The sequence below is a fragment of the Pezoporus occidentalis genome, unplaced genomic scaffold, assembly GCF_034315485.1.
Source record: "Pezoporus occidentalis ecotype Australia unplaced genomic scaffold, CSIRO_AGI_Poc_V1 ctg29, whole genome shotgun sequence".
In the NCBI taxonomy this organism is placed as follows: domain Eukaryota; kingdom Metazoa; phylum Chordata; class Aves; order Psittaciformes; family Psittacidae; genus Pezoporus; species Pezoporus occidentalis.
In genome coordinates, this window is record NW_026914829.1 from 6669977 (window position 1) to 6689139 (window position 19163).

Here is a 19163-nt window from a genome sequence, read left to right on the forward strand (position 1 = left end):
ATAATAAGATTGAATAGCTTTCTGTCTATCCCAATGGCATTTTTCAGGGACTGCATCCATCTTACATAGACCATAAGATAATTCTCAGCCAGTACTAAGCTAAATATATATATTTCTAAATCAAAACAACTTCAGAGATGTGTCACACAAGACTGAGTCCAAGCCAAATTAGAACTGTGGATTAAAAAGACATTTTCAAAAGGTGTATGTGTAAGAGGCTGAAAGATATTTCTCAGTTCACAAAACAAAATTTGCATTTTGGTTACTTTTTACCTTTGCAGATAGATCATTCAAAGGAAGCCAAAGCCACACAATTACTAAGAGCATGCATAAGGAGCACCCAGTGGGGCTCTTCCTCAATTGCAGTGCTTTAGTCATACTTAACATCAACAGCTTCCACAGTTTTTTCCTGAACTATTATTTTCATTTTTCCTATATCCACCATTTTTGTGAGGTACATCTTTAAAAACAATCTGTCACAATATGTAATTAGTGTTGCCTTTTTTTGCCACACCACTGTGGGGAGAGAATTTTATCCTTTATCCAGTCTGGAAGTACTCACAGGACAGACCTGAGCAGTAGCTGTGAATTTTACTGTTGTAATACTATTAAGTTAAGCTTTCTTGAAAATGTGTTTGCTTTTTTTTTTTTTTTTTTAGGGATGGGCATGAAGGAGAGGAACGTTACAGGAATTTCTGTAATTTAATACCTCAGAGATGAATAGTAGAGCACATCTTCAAGCACTTGTCTCCAAATCAATGCTTCCTTGCTTCTAAGGTAGAGGTAGGGAATGTTTTATTCACAATAGCTCAGAAATGGCTAAATGCAGCTCAAATGACAAAACTTTTGGAATACGTACTTTACTTAAGCTTTGAACCTGCTAAAAACTCGTAGGATTTACACGTTGTAGAAAAAAAGGGATCTTCAGCTCCTAAAATAGTGTAGTCAATCTCTATTATATTCTAAAATTTGCTGTCATTATAGTAAATGAAAATCTTTCTCAATCCAAGACATTTCAGTAAGTTGAAAGTGGGTTATGGGGTGGGGGGAAAGAAGACATCTCATACAGTCAGCATCAATTGTATGGGGTTTAGGGGGCAGCAGGAAAAATCTAGGAATAATTCAAACCTTAGAGCAGTATCTCTCTACACAGAGGCAACAAATATTTGACGAAATCTTCTCTTTCTGTAGAAAGTGATTTGTGACGCACATCAGTGAAAGAGGTCTTTGCTGCCTTCATTTGCTCATGGCAACAAGAACAAAATACCAAAACCAGCACATACAAATTTTCAATGCTCTTTATTAAGACATCCATATATACATATCCAGAGCAAACCTGAAAGCCTCTCTTCTACATTGCCCAGAGGAAAAAGAAGGGAAGAGGTAGGAATTAAGACTGTTTGGAATGTTAGAACTCTACCCTCTGTAGCTGTTGCCATCTACCAGCTCTTGTGCCCATGGCACTAGTTTCATGATATTTGGTAAGTTTGCTTATGACTTGATTTAGTCCAAATTAGTTCTGCAGGGGATAAAAGACAGGAGACCTGGTGGGAAAAAAAAAACCAAACAGTAATTGGAAACTTTGAGATGTTGAAGATCAGACTGATACTCTTCAGAAAGAATACTCACCAGGCTGAAGAAAGCCTTCACTCATTTTCCAAAATCACAAGTATTGAATGAGGTTCATTGACCATAATAAAAGTGAGAACAGTTTTTTACTGTTCTAATGTGACAAAGAAAACTGTGATGTTCTACTGGAAAGCAAAAAATGTGGTGCTATATTATGTACAATATAAAATTAAGTACAGCAGAATTATGCAGCATGTTGTCCCTTAAGCACCGATAAACATCAAGTGTTTTCACAAATGGAACAATAGCATCCATTATGCTGTCTCAGAATACATATGCTTCATAATTAACATCACTGGAAGAGGAAAACTCTGTTCTGTAAAAGCAGTGCAGTTAAGTGACATTCATAATAGCCACCATGCAGCCCATTAACCTCAGCAATTTTAAGCAGTGTCACAGTCATCCATGGCATTTCAGATTTCTCACAGCTTCAAATCTGTGGGCAGCTTCACAAGCTTTTTGCAAAGTTTCTCATGACTAGGACATCTGTAAAATTCCCTCCAGACCTTTCTTCAATTCATCTCTTTGTTACACAGCCAGTAATTCACATCTTTATCCTTATGATAAGGATGCATCCTTAATACCACTTTCTAATAAACACAGTATCTTTTCTAAAAAAGTAATTGATAATTTCAGGTGCTGTAAGGTATTAAAAGTGTACTGTTTCTTAATCTTACCTTTTTTTTTCCCCCATTTCAATGCTGTTTTTTGATGAGGAGCGTTCTCAGTTGAGTCTCATAGTGACGAATGAAAAAAATCAATCTTCTGGGTTTTACCAACTAATCCACTGTTTAACATAGGTGTCTCCAAAGGTTTAGCAACTTCACTATTTAGGTGAAAAGAACTGTAGATATATTTTATAGTCATATGAAACATTGCTACATTGCCTGTTGTGTTGCTTAGAGACAACAGCTCAAAGCAGAACCCTAAAATATTCAAGAACTTACAGTATTGTTTGAAAATCAGTGGCTAGTATTTTAATGTCCTGGTTTCATATTTTGTAGAAGTTCTTTTCAATCTGGAAGACAGCACAGAGAATTTCACTTCTTTTTAGGTAAATAGCCATTGAAAGTTGTCTCTTTTGGTTTTTAATTTCCATTTAGTTACTGCTGAGTTTGGTCTCTCTCCTGAGGTTCATTTGCAGAAAACTTTTGTTATTCAATAACTGTGACAGAAAGATTATTAAATACTGCTTCACTGTCAACTTCTCTTCCTGGGTGTGTACTCAGGATATACAGGAAAGGATAGAAGTGGGATGCATATTTTGGCACAGTGGGTTTTGTTCATTTCTTTAATCTACAGAGGAAAGAAATTGGTGTATCTTCGTTAATTCTGATCTCATGAAACTGGCATTCTTTTTATGCATGGAATTGATTCAGATTTTGTCATCAAAATTAAGACAGAACTGCTGTAAGACACCTTTCGGTTATGCCTCTTACAATGTACTTGTAGTCCTGCTTCTCTGACATAAACACTTTCACATTTCCAATACAGCTATGCTGGAGAGGCCTATCTGAAGAAACAGATGATGTTGTTAAAGGAGTTCAGAAATCAACATGCACGGAAGAGGATGTCCGATCTTCCTCTCTAGCTGGCAGCGCTCAATAATGTCGCACTACATAACTCAGTGTAATATAATATGAAAAAGATATTTATATCCTCAGAGCATGTTAGTGCCTAAGAAAGAAATATAAAATACACTGGATCTTATAGCCCAGGGCATACACCCAATTTGCATTACTGCTAGAGGAGAAGAGGCAATATATGCACTCTCCTAGAAGTCCAATCCTACCTATTCAGCTTGTTATTCACCTTGTGTGATGCAGACTCTAGATATAGAGCCTCAAAATGTCATATGAATGGACAGCTTTAACTGGTCTGGTTTACCCATAAAGAGCCCTGTGTCTGAGCTATTTTAGGGTTTGGAGTTTATGGGTCAGGCTTCAAATTCCTGAATTTTTAAGGGCTAAGGTATTTCTAGTCTCATGAACAGGGAAAAAAGAAAAAGAAAAAGAAACCCCCAAATTTGTGAATTTGTGATCTGAATACAATATGGGAAATACAGTTGCTTTAGATCTTGGTCGTACTACACAACTGTTGTGGTTTAAGTGAAGTCACTAACTCAGACCCACGCAGCCCACTTGCTCACTACCCCACTTCCTCCCGCCCCACCCCCCCAACTTGCTTTCAGACGGACGGGGAGGAAAATCCAAAGAATGTTAACTCCCATTGGTTGAGATAAGAACAGTCCAGTAACTAAGGTAGAACACAAACCTCTGCAGCTACCACCAATAATAATGATAAGGGATAAGGAAATAACAGGGAAAGGGAATACAATACCACCTGTCGATACCCAGCCCGACCAAGCAGTGAACTAGCCCTTCCGGGTAATTCCCAGTTACATCCTGGGTATGATGCGCTGTAGTATGGAATACTTCTTTGGTCAGTTTGGGTCAGGTGTCCTGTCTCTGCTTCCTCCCGGCTTCGCCTCCTCCCGGGCAGAGCATGAGGTTCACAAAGTCCTTGGTCAGACTAAATATTTGAGCAGCAACTAAAAACATGTTAAAACAACTAAAAACTGAAAAGAGCGGTGTTATCAGCGCTGCACCAGCTACTAAGGAGAAAAATGACTGCTACTGCTGAACCCAGGACAACAACTAAATTTGTTAAATTAAATTTGCAATGGCTCATCTCGAGGGGATAGTTATAATTTACCAACTCTAGCGAACGCAGGCACCAATGGCTTAGCATACTTTATTACAGCTACACCATGCCGAACCCCGCTATGCCAGTGGGGTTTTTTTTGGCCTGGCAGCTCTCGTACTCTGTATATTGGCCCTAGACAAACCACACGTTTTAACAGAGTGATACCCTAAGTCTCCAGGGATTTCTGGAAAAAGGCTCTCCAGAAGCTGTTTGAGCCGCAGTGTCCTCAGCCATGCTGCAGAGCCTGTGGAGCCCTGCAGAATGCTGGGACGGCTGCAGCACCACCCTCCACTCTCTGCAGCTCCCACGGATGCCTGAGCTCCGCTCCACAGCCCACGGGGATACTCTGAGTCACAACTTGAAACGTAAAACCTCCATCTACAAGAGGGTTCCTTCTCTGCAACTATGGGAAATGATACTCTGACTAGAGGAAAAAAAAAGAAGCCAGGCTTTCACCTGAGTAATGACACTGTAGCCCATGTCCCAGGTCCTCAGTGATCTCCATGTTTGATTTAAACTTCTCCAAAATGGGGAGAAATTTCATATTTGCTTGATGTGCAAGAGCTGACACTTCAAACTGAAGACAAATAATACAGAGAAACGTATTTTTGTACTTTTTAGCATACACAGGAGCTGTCTACAAGTCACTTTTTTCCCCCAAAGGGAACTGTAAATGAACTAAACAGTAAGAATATGTTTGATAAAACAGAGTATCCAAATTTGTAAGATACACTTTCTAAAGGTCATTTTCTGTAATGTTACACTGATCACCACCTGATTAAATTGCCTGCTGCTCTGAATTTAATGAGAGACTGAAAATCCTCAATGGTAATTGGGACAGTCAATTCTTTAAAGAGAAAAAGTGAGTGGGTAGCTATTGAGGCACAGAAGAATGCTTATTAGTGTGGAGGTGGAAGATGTCCTTACTGAGAAAAACAATTAAAGAATATTTTATTTAGAAAAAATTGGATTTTTGTTTGTGCTATTTCTTTGGAGCCCTAGAAACGGTATCAATCCTATAATGGGAGGGGCAAAAAAAAAAAAAGGAAGAAAAACTATAACCAATAATCTAACACTCTCTCTCCTGCCTATAATTGCATACTGTATGTTAAATTTAATGAGTTCACATTTTTCAGTGTAAAAGATCTACAATTATTGTCAGGAACTTCCCAAGTGTCTTGCCCTGTTTTTCTCAAAACTAAAAAGTTTGCAATTCCAAACAAAGCCATTATCAGGAAACCCAAATACCCGTAAAGACAAAGATAGTAAATGACTATTTGACTGAAAACTACAAAACCACGACATCAGGAAATATGAAATAATTTCAGCTTAATGAGTAATATAAATTTCCATAAAGGCACTAGGTATTATTTATGCTTTTGTAATAGATACCAAAATGTTTTACTGGGGATTGAAATGGTACTAGATGAAACTATTGTTCAGTATCTGGCTCAGATGTGCATTGGGAACGCAATGATAAAGGGATAGTTCTTATTAAAATGGCTGTGTATTTTTAAATCATAATCAGATATTTTTCCTGCCTACAGTCCATTTCAAGTAAATATTATTTAAAAGAAATCCCATGAACTGCATTTTATAAAAGATCAATCAGGGCAATTGCAATAGACCTTCTGGGTTCATAATCAACAGAATTACTGATATTTTTGTCTTTAAACCTCCAACTCCATCTTTAATATCCATATTTTACCCTGACTGCAAAATGCATATCAAAGGTCCAAACTGACTTATTTGAAATTAAAAAGTGCCATGAAAGCAAAATTTTCATTTCTATAAAAAACAAACAAACAAACAAACAAAAAAAAAAGAGTAAGACCCTGTTTTATATATATTATTGAAAAATGGGAACTCAGTAGTTCAGAATTAAAGGGAAAAAAATAGCATGAGGAAAAGCTTTTAAATCTGTTTTAGTTCTGTGAAATAACCAGTCCAGCTGTCAGGAGCTATGATGAGTCTGGTCACAGTCAGGAGGACCACACAAGCGCCTGAGCAGAAAAATGCTCTTTCAGAAGCTGCATTTGATGTTCCTGGTCCTTTCTGTGCCAGAAGCGTGCCAAAATACAGATGAATTGTGGTTTTAGACTGGGATTAAAATCTGTCCTTAAACATATGACTGCAGTTTGCTGCTCAGTTGAAAGGCTGACTTGTTTTCCAGTTCCCAATTTTCTTTTCCTTCAGAGCAGGTATTTCATTTAAAGACATATCTGGCTGGATGAAAAGGACAGACAACTCTTATTTATCAGTCTGGCATAAAATGTTTAACAAGGCACTGGGAGAGTGAGAATATGAGCAAAATAAACAGCAAACTCAAGCTATATAAGCATCAGAAAAGACAGAAGCATGAGCAACCACCACCATGAGCAACCTGGCCACTGCTTCTGAGCAGTCAGGAGAAATGGTCTTCAGTAAAATGTTATTTTCCTTTTTTAAGAGAAAACAAGTGCAGATTCAGGCAATTCCCACCAGGTCTATTATCATTTACAATGGAGGCAGACATGGTCTCCTGCTCAAGGAGAATAGCGGAGGGGGAGAGCTCCAACAACTTTGAGAAGAGAGGCTTTACAGCATGGTCATTCTTATGTGCAATGAGAATGGACTTAATTGCTAATTATGGCATATTAGTGCTAGTGCATTATATGTTGTTATGAATGTTGGGGTTTTTTTAATTAAAAATGCCCAGGCACAGTTGCACTTTCAGATTGCCTACAGAAGGGTTTCAGGTTAGAAAGCACATTCATTTTTTGAAAATCTTCTGGCTTATGCTTCCCTGAAGAGACTGAAATCCTTTTGTCTACACCATGAATCAAAATTACCTTCCTCTAGCCAAGTGGTATTAATCTACCTCTACAGATTTGGAGCAGTCCAAATCCTGGAGTAGACCCTAGTCTACTAAAAGGTTTTCTCTGCCCTCAGGTGGAGCAATTTGTAAGGATTTTGACTCCAAATGAACAAGGAACAAATCTTTGCAGACTGCTCTGCTCACAGGAAGGCTACACCCTTGCACCATCTCTTCCCCCCAGCCCCTCATTTCCTGCAGTAGGTAAAGGGACACAGCAGAACAAGACAGTAAGTGCCCAAGTCATGATATTTCTACGACTGTTTCAGTATTGCCCATTTTCCAGTGGCATTATAAGATCAGCATTCAGTGATCAAGAGTGCAAATTGCTACCTTAGAGAAAGACAATCCCTGACAGAATGCAGGAGGGAGAAAATCAGGTAAGAGCAAGACAGTTACAATTACTAAACTTACACAGTAGTTACTCATTTCACCTCTAAAAAGAAAGCATACTTTATTATTCATTCTGTCTGATCTCTGTTCTGTAAGCCTGGTTCTTTTATACACTGAAGACTACGTTACTGAAGTGCTAAATGAATATAAAGAACATTTACATTCAACTTGTAGATTCTATGTCACAAAGCTTAAGAATGCCGAGTAGATAAAACCAAACAAATCTAATTTCACATTTCATGACAGAGAGATTCAGGAATAATAAAGCATAACAGCATGATATTGGAAAGGAAAAAAATAAATCCCTGACTCATATTGGATTTCATGTTATTCTCTGAGAGGTACACATTGCCATTAATTGTGCAGGCTATATACTAAACAAGGACATTTAGTCATGAAATCACTTTCAGCGAACTGGTAACTGTCAAGAATCTGTTCATCACAGCACTTGTTTCTTCTTTATTCGCTTTAACTTTAACAAAACTGAATATTAATTCACAACAAAAATAGTAGTCTCTGCATGCAAAACGTATGTGTTTCACTGAAGACGCCCCCACTTCCTCCTACCAAACAGCTGTGTACAATAGTATATTCCAAAAATTTTTCTTTAATGCTTGAGCACCAAAGAATGGCTGAGGTAAAAGGAAGTCTTTTTGTCAAATGACTTGTTTAGTGAAGATACTTGAATGTATTTTTGTTTAATTTACCAAATAAAAAGCTTCTATCAAATTACGTAACTTATTCCAGGCCAGAATTATCTACAGTAAAGCTATGATCTGAATGAATCTTTACAGAATTATGAGCACTTTCGACACCATCTATTGGTGAACTTGAGGCTAGTTCTGACTAGAAAAATAAGCATTATGGAGAGATGTGAAAACCTGTTATTAATCCACTGTTCATGTGTGCAAGGCAAGCAGACACACGTTCAGAAGTGCAATTTGGACCAAACCAGGAATAGTAAATCTCAGATATGAGTCAAGAACAGTAGTTCACAGCCTTTATCTCTTGGCTAATTGATGCACTGATTAAAATATATTGTATCTTGTTATGTGCAAGGACATGGTCTGAAACACAAGGCTTTTGGTAGTTCTGTTACCAAGAAAACTCATATGACGATGATACCTCCTGTGTGGATGTGTTAAGTCTGCAAGCTCATGTTAATGTATTGATTCATTTCAGCCTGCAGGGAGTTTGTGCAAAATGACTAGCCAATTCAAGGTAGTTTGGATACTACAAAGGGTGATTCTAGAATGATTTATTTCAGGACATGTTTTTAATTCAGTGCAACTTGCGACTGCTTAGTGATGCACTGAAGGCTGGAAGAACACAAGTTTCACCTCGACATGAGGAAGAACTTCTTAAATTGAGTGTGGCAGACCTCTTGAACAGACTGCCTAGGGAGGTTGTGGAATTTTCCTCTCCAAAACATGCCTAGACATGTTCCTGTGTAGCCTGCTCTAGGTGTCCCTGCCTTGGCAGTGGGGTTGGACCAGAGGTTCTCCAGAGGTCAATTCCAACCTTAATGATTCTGTGAACATGGAATGACCAGGTGTGCAGAACCAACACCAGTCTCCTTTTATACTTTAGGAAGCTAATGCATGGTGACCTTTTCACAAGTTTGATCTATTTTTACTAGTGAGGCAACTTGGTGATCAACAGCTTACTTTAGATTGTGCACTGGGCCTTTTCATGACTAATTTGCTGTCTGTTATGCACTGTCCTGGGTTACCACTGCTTACTCATCTAGCACCAATTCAGCTTTCCAGCAGAGAGCTGAAGAAGTCATTTCCTTACTGAAGGAACACAAAGCTGCAGCTAACACCCCTGAATGAAATGGCATTGTGCTGAAGCTTTACATCCAAGACAAGCATTATTTGCTCTGTACAAAACTAAAAAAAAAAAGAGGGTTAGAAAAATTACTTGTTCTCAAGGATTTACCTTGAAGAAGGGGTGGTCAAAAGTAGTGCATTGCCCGCTAAAGCTCTTGCATCACCAAGCAATGACAGAATTAAGTAACTTCTTAGACCACCATTATGAATTCATACTTCAGCAAGGGGATTTCCAATAACCCAAACTTCTCCATTCAATACAGGCAGAAGTTAGGACCTCCTAGGAAGCACTGCCAAAGATGGCAGAGAAGTTAGGTCAAGTTGGAGCTTGTGCCTGACACTAACATACAACAGCAACAAGAAGCTGAGATGAGAAAAGGATAGGGTAGAAGGAATCTCTCATGGTTTTTTTAAGGAAAAGAGACATGTTTCCCATGGACAAATGAGGCAGAGCATGCGCTGTTAGTTAGCAAACAGCTAAAGGCTGCACAATATGCAAGAAGGAGAAAGAAAGGACAGCCTGTTGGAGATACTGACAATTGCACAGGCAAGTGGAAAACCCAAGACAAGAACTACTCCCAAAATGAAGCTAATGGTCTCTCCACACAGACTTTCCACAAACTCGTGCTCCCCAGGGCTCAGTATTGAGGCCAGCTCTGTTTAATATCCTGGACAAGATATCTGGTGCACCCTCGCTAAGTTTGCAGATGACACCAAGTTGGGCAGGGGTGTTTTTCTGCTTGAGGGTAGGAAGGCTCTACAAAGGGATCTGGACAGGCTGGAGCAATGGGCCCAGGCCAGTGTTATGAAGTTCATCAAGGCTAAATGTCAGGTCCTGCAGCTGGGTCACAACAACTCCATATAATGCTACAGGCTTGGGGAAGAGTGGCAGAAAAGCACCTGGGAGTGTTAGTTGACAACTAGCTGAACATGAGCCAGCTGGTGCCCAGGAAGCCAAGAAGACCAACAGCATCCTGGCTTATGTCAGAAACAGCATAGCCAGCAGGGCGAGGGTAGTGATCGTCCCCCTGTACTCAGCACTGGTGAGGCTGCACCTCAAATCTTGTGTTCAGTTCTGGGCCCCTCACTACAAGGAGGACATTGAGGTGATGGAGCATGTCCAGAAAATGGCAGTAAGGCTGGTGAAGGGTGTACAGCACAAGTCCTACAAGGAGCGGCTGAGGGAACTGGGCTTTAGTCTGGAGAAAAGAAGTCTTGGGAGACCTCATTGCTCTCTATAACTATCTGAAAGAAAGATGGAGTGAGGTGACTGTTGGTCTCTCAAGTAACAAGCAGTAAGACAAGGGGAAATGGGACTCAAGTTGTTCCAGGTGAGGTTTAGACTGGATACTAGGAAAAATTTCTTCACTGGAAGGGTTGGCAAGCATTGGAACAGGCTGTGAAGGGAAGTGGTTGAGTCAACACTCCTGGAGGTATTTGAAAGACATGTAAATGTGGCACTTAAGGACATGGTTTTAGTGGACTTGGCAGTGTTGGGTTAACAGTTAGACTCCATGATCTTAAAGGTCTTTTCCAACCTAAATGATTCTATGACTTTATTTTATACGAGAAGCACTGCTTGAACTAGCAGGCATGGAAGAGAATTTCTTCTCATTTTGGGACTAAGTGTTGCAAATATGATTGTCAAATATCATAAAAGGGCACTTTTTTGCTTTCAGGAACAGCAGTAGCAATAGATGTTTTAAGTAAAAAAACAGACTATTGGCCTCTTGTGGGGGTGGTGGCAAAAACTGAACTACAGTAAAATATCAAATTCCCAGACACTAAACATGATTTAACAACCTGATTTTCAAGAGTTCAGTCAGTTATATATAATTTTCCTATGCTTGATGTTCACTTTAACTGAGTGTTTATGCTAATTATAACCTCACTGTACTCTTGCTCTCCATGGGACTCCTACTTTGCATAGGGTCACGTTTTAATTAAGGACAATGTTTTCTTCTGTGCCACTGATACCCATCCAGACCTCCTTGAAGAGGTTTTCTCTGGTCCAGCTGTGTACATACATAGCAAATGTGTGCAAAGGGGTTAAGTAGCTGCATCTCTAATGTGACTGAAAATAAAAACAGCCTCTCTTTCTCACAGGCTGACTCCTTTTTTTATTTCAACTTTCAGAGCACTGTGAACACTAGAATTAATAATGTTTGCTGCCTCTGCTTTTTGCTAGAGTCATGCTGTAATAACACTTCTTCGGAAGACTCCACAAAATTCCCATGATGAGAGATACTTATATTAATTGACAAAACTAAAGTAAGAGGAGGAAAATGCCTTCCTCCTCAGGCCTCAAGATTTCACTGAAAGAAATTTGCATTTGGCATTTTCCTTACATGGTTTGGGCTTTTGGGCATAGATCTAACAGGACAGATTACGAGTTAATAATTTCCACTCACCCCAAGATATTCAAAATTTAAGGTGCTGTCATGAATAATGTGTATGGAACCTTAACTGGAATAACAATAATAAGCCTTTTCCTTCTATCCCCAGGTAGCAGAGAAATAATACTAGAGATAACAAGAAAAATATTCTTGCGTTAATATTTCATTGAAAGATTTTGCATTAAAGCATTAAACAGAAATTTGAAAAACATATTTCCCATTTGTATCTTGTTTCATGATAACAACCTAATTAAATTTCTGTACATGCTAATCTACATTTCTGTAATGCAATCGGGAGAAAACAGTTCATGCACTAAAAAGTTAACTGTAGGCAAATCCTTTCTACACACAAAGGTCTCTTGCCCTAATTCTGCAATGATCACCAAGGTACTCAATGATCACACAGAAATAGTTTGACTAACCCATATGCCACTGGCCTACGTGACAGGGTTATCATTTTCTGCCTTGCAGCAATAAATCTATGAGTGGAAAAACTGCTGCCTTCTCAGTTCCTCCAAATTGTCTGTCTACATGAAATTTTGCCATTTTCCTCAGATTACAGAGGTAGCTACATGTAGCCCCACTGCAAAATATCTATTTCTGTTTTAATTAAGTTCATTTGGCAGAAGCTGAGGAAGAAGCTGGCAGAATTGGAAATCTCTGGAGGAGATGCAATAACCACTGAGGCACAGGACTCCCCTGCTTTGGCAGGACAGTAGCAGGATCTAACCTTGTCCTTTCCCAGTCCTGCTCATCCATCCTTGCCTGTTCTCGCAGATGCTTGCCAGAGCATTACTACTGTCATAAAATTTAAGCAAGCTGTAAATCACTGTAACTATTTTTCATCACCATTCAAGATGTGGGTGATTCAGCATCCATGCCCTTTTCAAATCCCAAGTTCCCCCCAGTTCCAGCAGAGGCACTATGGCTGTGCCAAGATGGCACTGTGGAGTGTTCGCTGCAACAGATCCAACTATTAAAAGGAAGATGAAAGCACTTGAACAACTCTGGTGAAGAACACACAAACAGTGGTTGAGCCAAGGAAATGGCCAAAGATCAGTACAGAATATATGGCATTAACAAAGTTACCACTTGAAAAAGACCTTTAGAATAATATAGTCTCTACTTTCAGTAGGTCACTGTCACCTTCATTTGCCTTTTTATCGGAGTAACCATGAAGATCTCAGATGTGTGTGTGAACACTGCGAAGAAAGAAGGAATTCAGGGCATATGCGTATCCTGTTCATATTTTAAGGTTCTCTTGAGAGACCTGAATGCCCGCAGTCGAGAATGCCCATTATTATATGTGTATGTGATCACCAAGAGGTTGTGACCTTTTCTTCCAGGCACCAAGTTTTCCACACAGATATACAACTTCTTAAACAGCCTTTCTAGTGCAGTGCGAACACCAAGAATATGTTAACACTTCCTGCCTTAATCCAAACCTATGAAGCTTTACTTGGCTTCGGCAGGCTCAGATCACTACTTAGAAATCTTTTCTTCCCCTCCAAGAATCATATACTCTTATTAAGAACAGCCAAAGTAAGAAACTGGGTTCAAAGCACTTCTGGTTTCCGAGGAACACCAGTGTTGACTGCAACAGGAAGTTCAGGGGTGGAGAATCAGGCTTCCTCAGCAAGGAGCAAATCAGGAGCAGGGAGCCTGACAAGGAGAAATAGAGAGTAACTAAGGAAGTAAGTAGCACTGAAATGGAAAACCATAGCTGGGACAGTTTGGAAATGAGACAGAAGGAATAATTCCGATCACTGTCAGGAATTCAGGATACTCAAGATTACTCTTCTAGTACCACAGCAAGAACCTCCAAATCTAGCTTGCACAAAGACCCGTTGGTATTCAGTCCTAGGCCATAGGTTATAAACAACCTATCCCAATATTGCCTGTTCTGTTCACAAAGATCTGTGCTACATCAACACCAGTATGTAAAATTCGTCAGGGAACATCCTTTTACTGTGAGGCCAACACGCACAACCTGTCCAGACAATGCTCTGGACAACTGCTCCAAAATTAGGTTGCTACATCCAGGAAGCTGCTGATGGGTCTTCTCCTTTACCTCTGCCACCACCTGTCCATGTCTAGGAATTGCCTGAGAGATAGTACAGTACTGCTGAGAGGCAGCTCTGCTACACCAGCATTTGACCATTTGGTTCTTGTGGCTTCGCAGTGGGACTTGCAGCTGCACAGCTGGGAATTAATACAAGATGCAAGAGTGAGTTTTAGTCTGGATTGGTTCTTTGTTATTCTTAACTGTGTGCTTGCACAGGTGTTTCCACAAGCTTAGTGATGTGGGAGCGTAAGGTCCATCAGCCCAGCTCAGGACTGGCTCTTCCCATGTCCGCACCAATGTACATCAGTTTTAGGATTGCAGGGGAAGGACAGGCAGCCAAGCCCCTCTTAACAGTGCCCTTTTGGAGGCAGCTGCACATATAACTCTGGCAACGTGAGCCCAAATTTGTGGTGCCATCACCAGTAAGTTTGTGGAGACATTAGTAAGAGTAATCAGAAGTTCCAGAAGACCTTTGGGACTGCTACAGTACAAAGAAAAACAATATTTTGTTCTCTCTCTTAATTAATTTCTCACTTTTGGATTCTAATATCACTGCTGAAATATGATATTATCAAAGGCCAGAACTGGCACTATGGGAAATAAACTGATGACTGAACATAAGTAATTCAAGATGTGTCCTTCTTTCAGCTACCCCCCGAAAGCGGATTTCATCCTCCAGTTGACCTCCCTTTGCCGCACTCTCAGCATACGTACAAAGGCAGCTCGGGTTTGGCCCTGCTCTCCAAGAGAGTAGTTTCGTACCACCTGCAGTGCCTCTGCAGCACAGCTCACAGACAATTACTGCCTCATCATCCTTTCTAGTTTAAATTATTGTATTTATTTCTCTGAGTCACTGTAATTGCTTTTAGTTTTTAATGATGTCTAAAAGTTCCACTCTCCGAAGCACAAATTATCATTCCCATTATAAAATTCAGTTAAAAGGTTGTCAACAATCATGGTTTGCACTAATTTTGAATTAATCTTTTTGCCATGCATGATACTGCAGCCTGCCTTGCCAATACCTCCAGCCTGCAAAGGTAGATTCACTTTTAAACGACAAGCTCATTGGCATAGAACTCATAGGAGAATTGGTCTTCATAGTTGCACGGAAGAGAAATTATTTTACAAAATCCGTAAAGCCTAGGAGCCTTATCAGGTTATTTTCCAACACATCAACTGTGGGGATTACTGTTTTTCTACTCTGGGTGTGCTTGGCAAGGCTACACTTTTATGACAAGACTGAACTTTTGTGACTGAGTGACCATTAAGTTTACAAAACATAATCACGTCTATAATAAAGTAACTCCCCTTTGACAGAAAATAAGACATTCTCCTCATTTCCCACTTATTTTTCTCAAATGCGAAATCAAATGTATGTCCACCAATCGCACACATCCCCAGGAACTATTAAGTAAATAAGACCTAACAATCGATCCTGAAATGTCCACCTGCGCCGAAAACCTGTAACCTGTCAGGAACCCACTTAAAACCTGTACAACTTTACCTGGTTGCATGGATTGTTCCTGAGAAATACCTACAGAAATATTGATTCAAATTCTAATGATACAGTTCATTTAACAGACATACCTTTGCTCTCACATCTGATTAAATTAATTTACATGTTTCTGATTTACCATGTTTGATATTTTCCTAGAAATAGAACCAAATGCAACTAAATGTATTGCTATTGCAATATAGTTTGTTTGCTTAATTACTCTCTTGTGTAGGCGAGGCACTTATGGAGTAAAAATACTTTCAAAAAATTAGGGCTTCTTTTTTTAAAACAACTTCGGACCTGAATTCTTCAGCAACCTGAGCCCTTCTTTATCTAGAATATTATTTTAAAAGTCCCACTGTAACAGTGTCAGAATTTTCATAGACAACAGGAAAAACATTGCACTACTCTGCTCAGGAAACACTTCTTCATGCTTTGAGTAACATACCTCCACACTAAATCCCATGGAAGTCACAATCATACACATCATAAGCATGTAATATTTGCATACTTTTAAAATTTGACTTTGAATTCAGCTATTAGATACTTTAGAACATAGCACATACATTTTACTCGTGTAAAACTAGACTATAAAAGGTTTTGAGTATTTTGTGATGCAGGATCTCTGAAAGGTGTGGGGGGAGGATGGCTCTAGTGTACAGCTGCACCTCTCAGTGAAGCATAGCTTGACATCCTGTTATTCTGTAGTGCACTTAACATCCAGATTCATTCAAAAGCACTGCTATGAAATTGCTCTTCAGCTTGTTCATCTGCATAACTAATGATCACTTTAGAGGCAGAAAGATCCATCCATGATAATATCAAGATAAAAGTTAAAAGCTCTGAAGTCACAGACAGCTGGGAATAAGAGTAATTTAAGTGTAATTTTCAGGAGAATATGCAGGCTACATTCTACAGGTAACAGGGTGTGATAAAGAAAGCATTTTGGCCTGATCCCGAAGACCATAATTACTACAAAAGCATCTCACATACCGTTCACCGTTTCACAAAGAGCTGGAAAAGGATCATTAAATCACTAGTTCAGTCTCCATTTCTCCACAGACATCTACATTTTACACAAAAACTCCAGTCAACTTGGTTGTCTAAATCATGACCTTTTAAGGAGGTATACACCAGTTCTTATGTAGTGGTCTTATCGGCAGCTGCATCTGCATCTTGTCCACTGAAACACCAATGCCCAGAGCATTTGCAGAAAACTTACACATAATGAAAAAAAAAAATGTAGATGTAATAATAAAGAGAGGGGAAACAATTCAATATTTTTAAAATTTAGTGCTTATCTCACTACACCTAACATCTAGTTTTATATTTAGCAAAATTGGCAAACAGCAATTACAGTCTTAAGGGCAATCAGTGCATACATCCAGCTGTGCAAGTAAGTAAGTGGCACAGATCTTTAGATTTACCCGAAGTGCATTACCAAGATATTTGAATGACAAGTACCCTGCAAATTCCCATAAACCAAAGTCAGAAAGGCTAGGGAGGCTGCTGTTCAAAAGGGTTATCATTTGGCTAGGTATCATAGTGCATGGCTCACACATATTCTAGAAATACACCTCTGACTCAAGAGACCTCGTCTCTGTGAGCTGAAAGGGTCAACCCAGGTATGTGACAAAACTGATTTGAGCAGGAGTTGTTCAATGCTGAAGAATTTGCTGTGGAAAATGGGCATTCCACTGGCCATTTCCATCACTGTCCTTATCACGGAAAAAGAATTGCCTATATGCAGTGTCTTGTTCTACTTTTCTCCGATAAATTGAAGAACTTTGCATGCTTTCACTCTGGAGCAATGCTCATCCGGTTCAACCAAAATACACCCCTGTTTCTGAAAAGCCAAAGATGAAGCTCTAAGTGTACTGCAAGGCATTTTACTCAAATCTTAAGGGATTTTTTTCCTTCCTTTCTGCATGCCCATCCATTTTTCCAAGATTAGTTAAAAAGGACAAGCAGCTGAACTTTAATGTACTAACATCAGTTTTAAGAACACCATTTATAATGCCAAAACCCTCTTCTTCTTCACTGCTCCTCTAAACACCATGTATATCTCTGGCACAGAAAGTCCAACTGACTTGCATAAAACAAGGCCTTCAACCTGAAAGGTCAAATACAGAATAGAAATACTCATTTAAACCCTCTAATTTCTTTTATCACCAATACTGTAACTTTCTTCAACCACAGTCAGTGTACTCCTGTGCTAATTTTTTTTTGTTCTTAATTTATTCAAAATCCTCCATTATACATCGTTCTGCCAATAATATTTTTCACCAGTGCCCTTGAAGTAACACACTTTCAAGTGCTTTGATATATCAGGTCCTCATCAGGGAAGGAGTCAGGCCTGCATATACTTTCCATTATTATCTGTGACGACAGAAAGCCCAGGAGCCAATTCCATGCCATTTTAATCCACACAGACACATTTGGAAATAATCTTTGCATTTGTTAACCCCCAACCCCATGTAATCCTGAGAAAACACAAACTCCTTGAAATTTAAAATATTACATTAGTAGATTCCCCAGAAGCACTACTGGACGCGACTGACAGAAGACAAAGGTACTTTGGGATTGCAAACTAGTAGTCAGACCTAAATTCCAATAGAGAATTTAATTAAAAAAAATATTGAAGTAAATGCTTCCAAAGACCTCAAGAAGTTAGAATTCAACTACAGTTTCTCCAGGCCCCTTCACTCCAAAAAAAATAACTAGCACACACAGGCTGAAAAAAGGTTGATTAGGTTTTAATATTAAGAAATCTGCAGGAGGAAAAAAAATAGATGAAAGTCAATTATGCAACCTTTACTATATGCATATATGCCCTTTAATTCATTTACATAAAATCCTTAATGTTCAAAATCCACACTGCAGCAATATGCCTAACTGTATTTGTTTATTTTGTATAGCATAAGAAAACAGAGTCATTAAACTCCTACAGATTTACTTCTCAGTGTGTAATTTGAATGTGAACATATTCAATTGAAAACACTTAAGTAACAAAAACAGAAGATTATCACTGGAATGGTAGCTGCATTACGAAAATATAACATGCAGAAATAATCAAAGGTCACTGTAGTTCGTAGACTGGGGATTTTTACTATCATTTACTCATTGACCATTGAACTTCCAGCATTATCTGTGCATCCCAAGTCAATAACTATAACATAAATGAAGCTTTCATGTTAAAAGTTCCAAGGCTGAAATTAATAAGAATAGTGTAGGGTAGGGTACAGCTAAATGTACAGCATTTATACCTTAGTCAAAAGATCAAACAAGGCAACAAAATCAAGTTAAATAATGACAGAATTTTGTAGGAAGCCATATTTCTTCTAAAATGCCAAGCAAAGCTGTCTGTGACAATTAAGGATGCTCTGTAGTTTACTCTTGAGAGTAATTTATCAATAACTTGCATGACAATATGCTAGAAGGTTTTTTCAGAGAAATCTTCCGAGAATTGCACAATGTCAAATAGCTAAGAATCTGCCAGCCCAAAAGACTACATTACTCAACTGTAAATATTATCAATATCAACGTAAGAAGTTTCTTACATGAGTAAAAGAACAGAAATAAAAATTCAGGTAACTTATAGAGAACAAAATTCGAAGATAAGAAAGAAAGGCAGCAAAACTAGAGACACAATAATTAGAGACACAATAATAAGCACATAAAATCCTATAGGGAACTGCAAAACATTAGGGATGGAAATCAGCAAAGTAGTTAATAAAGTGCTAAAGCCGTCAAAAAAACAAATAAATAAAAGGGATAAAAAGAACTAACACCA

At 38.9% G+C, this 19163-nt stretch overlaps 1 protein-coding gene and 1 long non-coding RNA gene across 9 annotated transcripts in view; both read right to left on the minus strand.

The window, feature by feature from the left end:
- Positions 1-19163, minus strand: part of DLGAP2 (DLG associated protein 2) — a 463300-nt gene that overhangs the window by 348834 nt on the left and 95303 nt on the right. The gene's annotated exons all lie outside the window — the stretch shown is intronic.
- On the minus strand, positions 1284-3299 carry LOC134167510 (uncharacterized). Its single transcript, XR_009966208.1, has 2 exons — positions 1630-3299; positions 1284-1544 (listed from the first exon to the last, which is right to left on the minus strand). It is a non-coding gene; the product is annotated as an uncharacterized LOC134167510 (long non-coding RNA).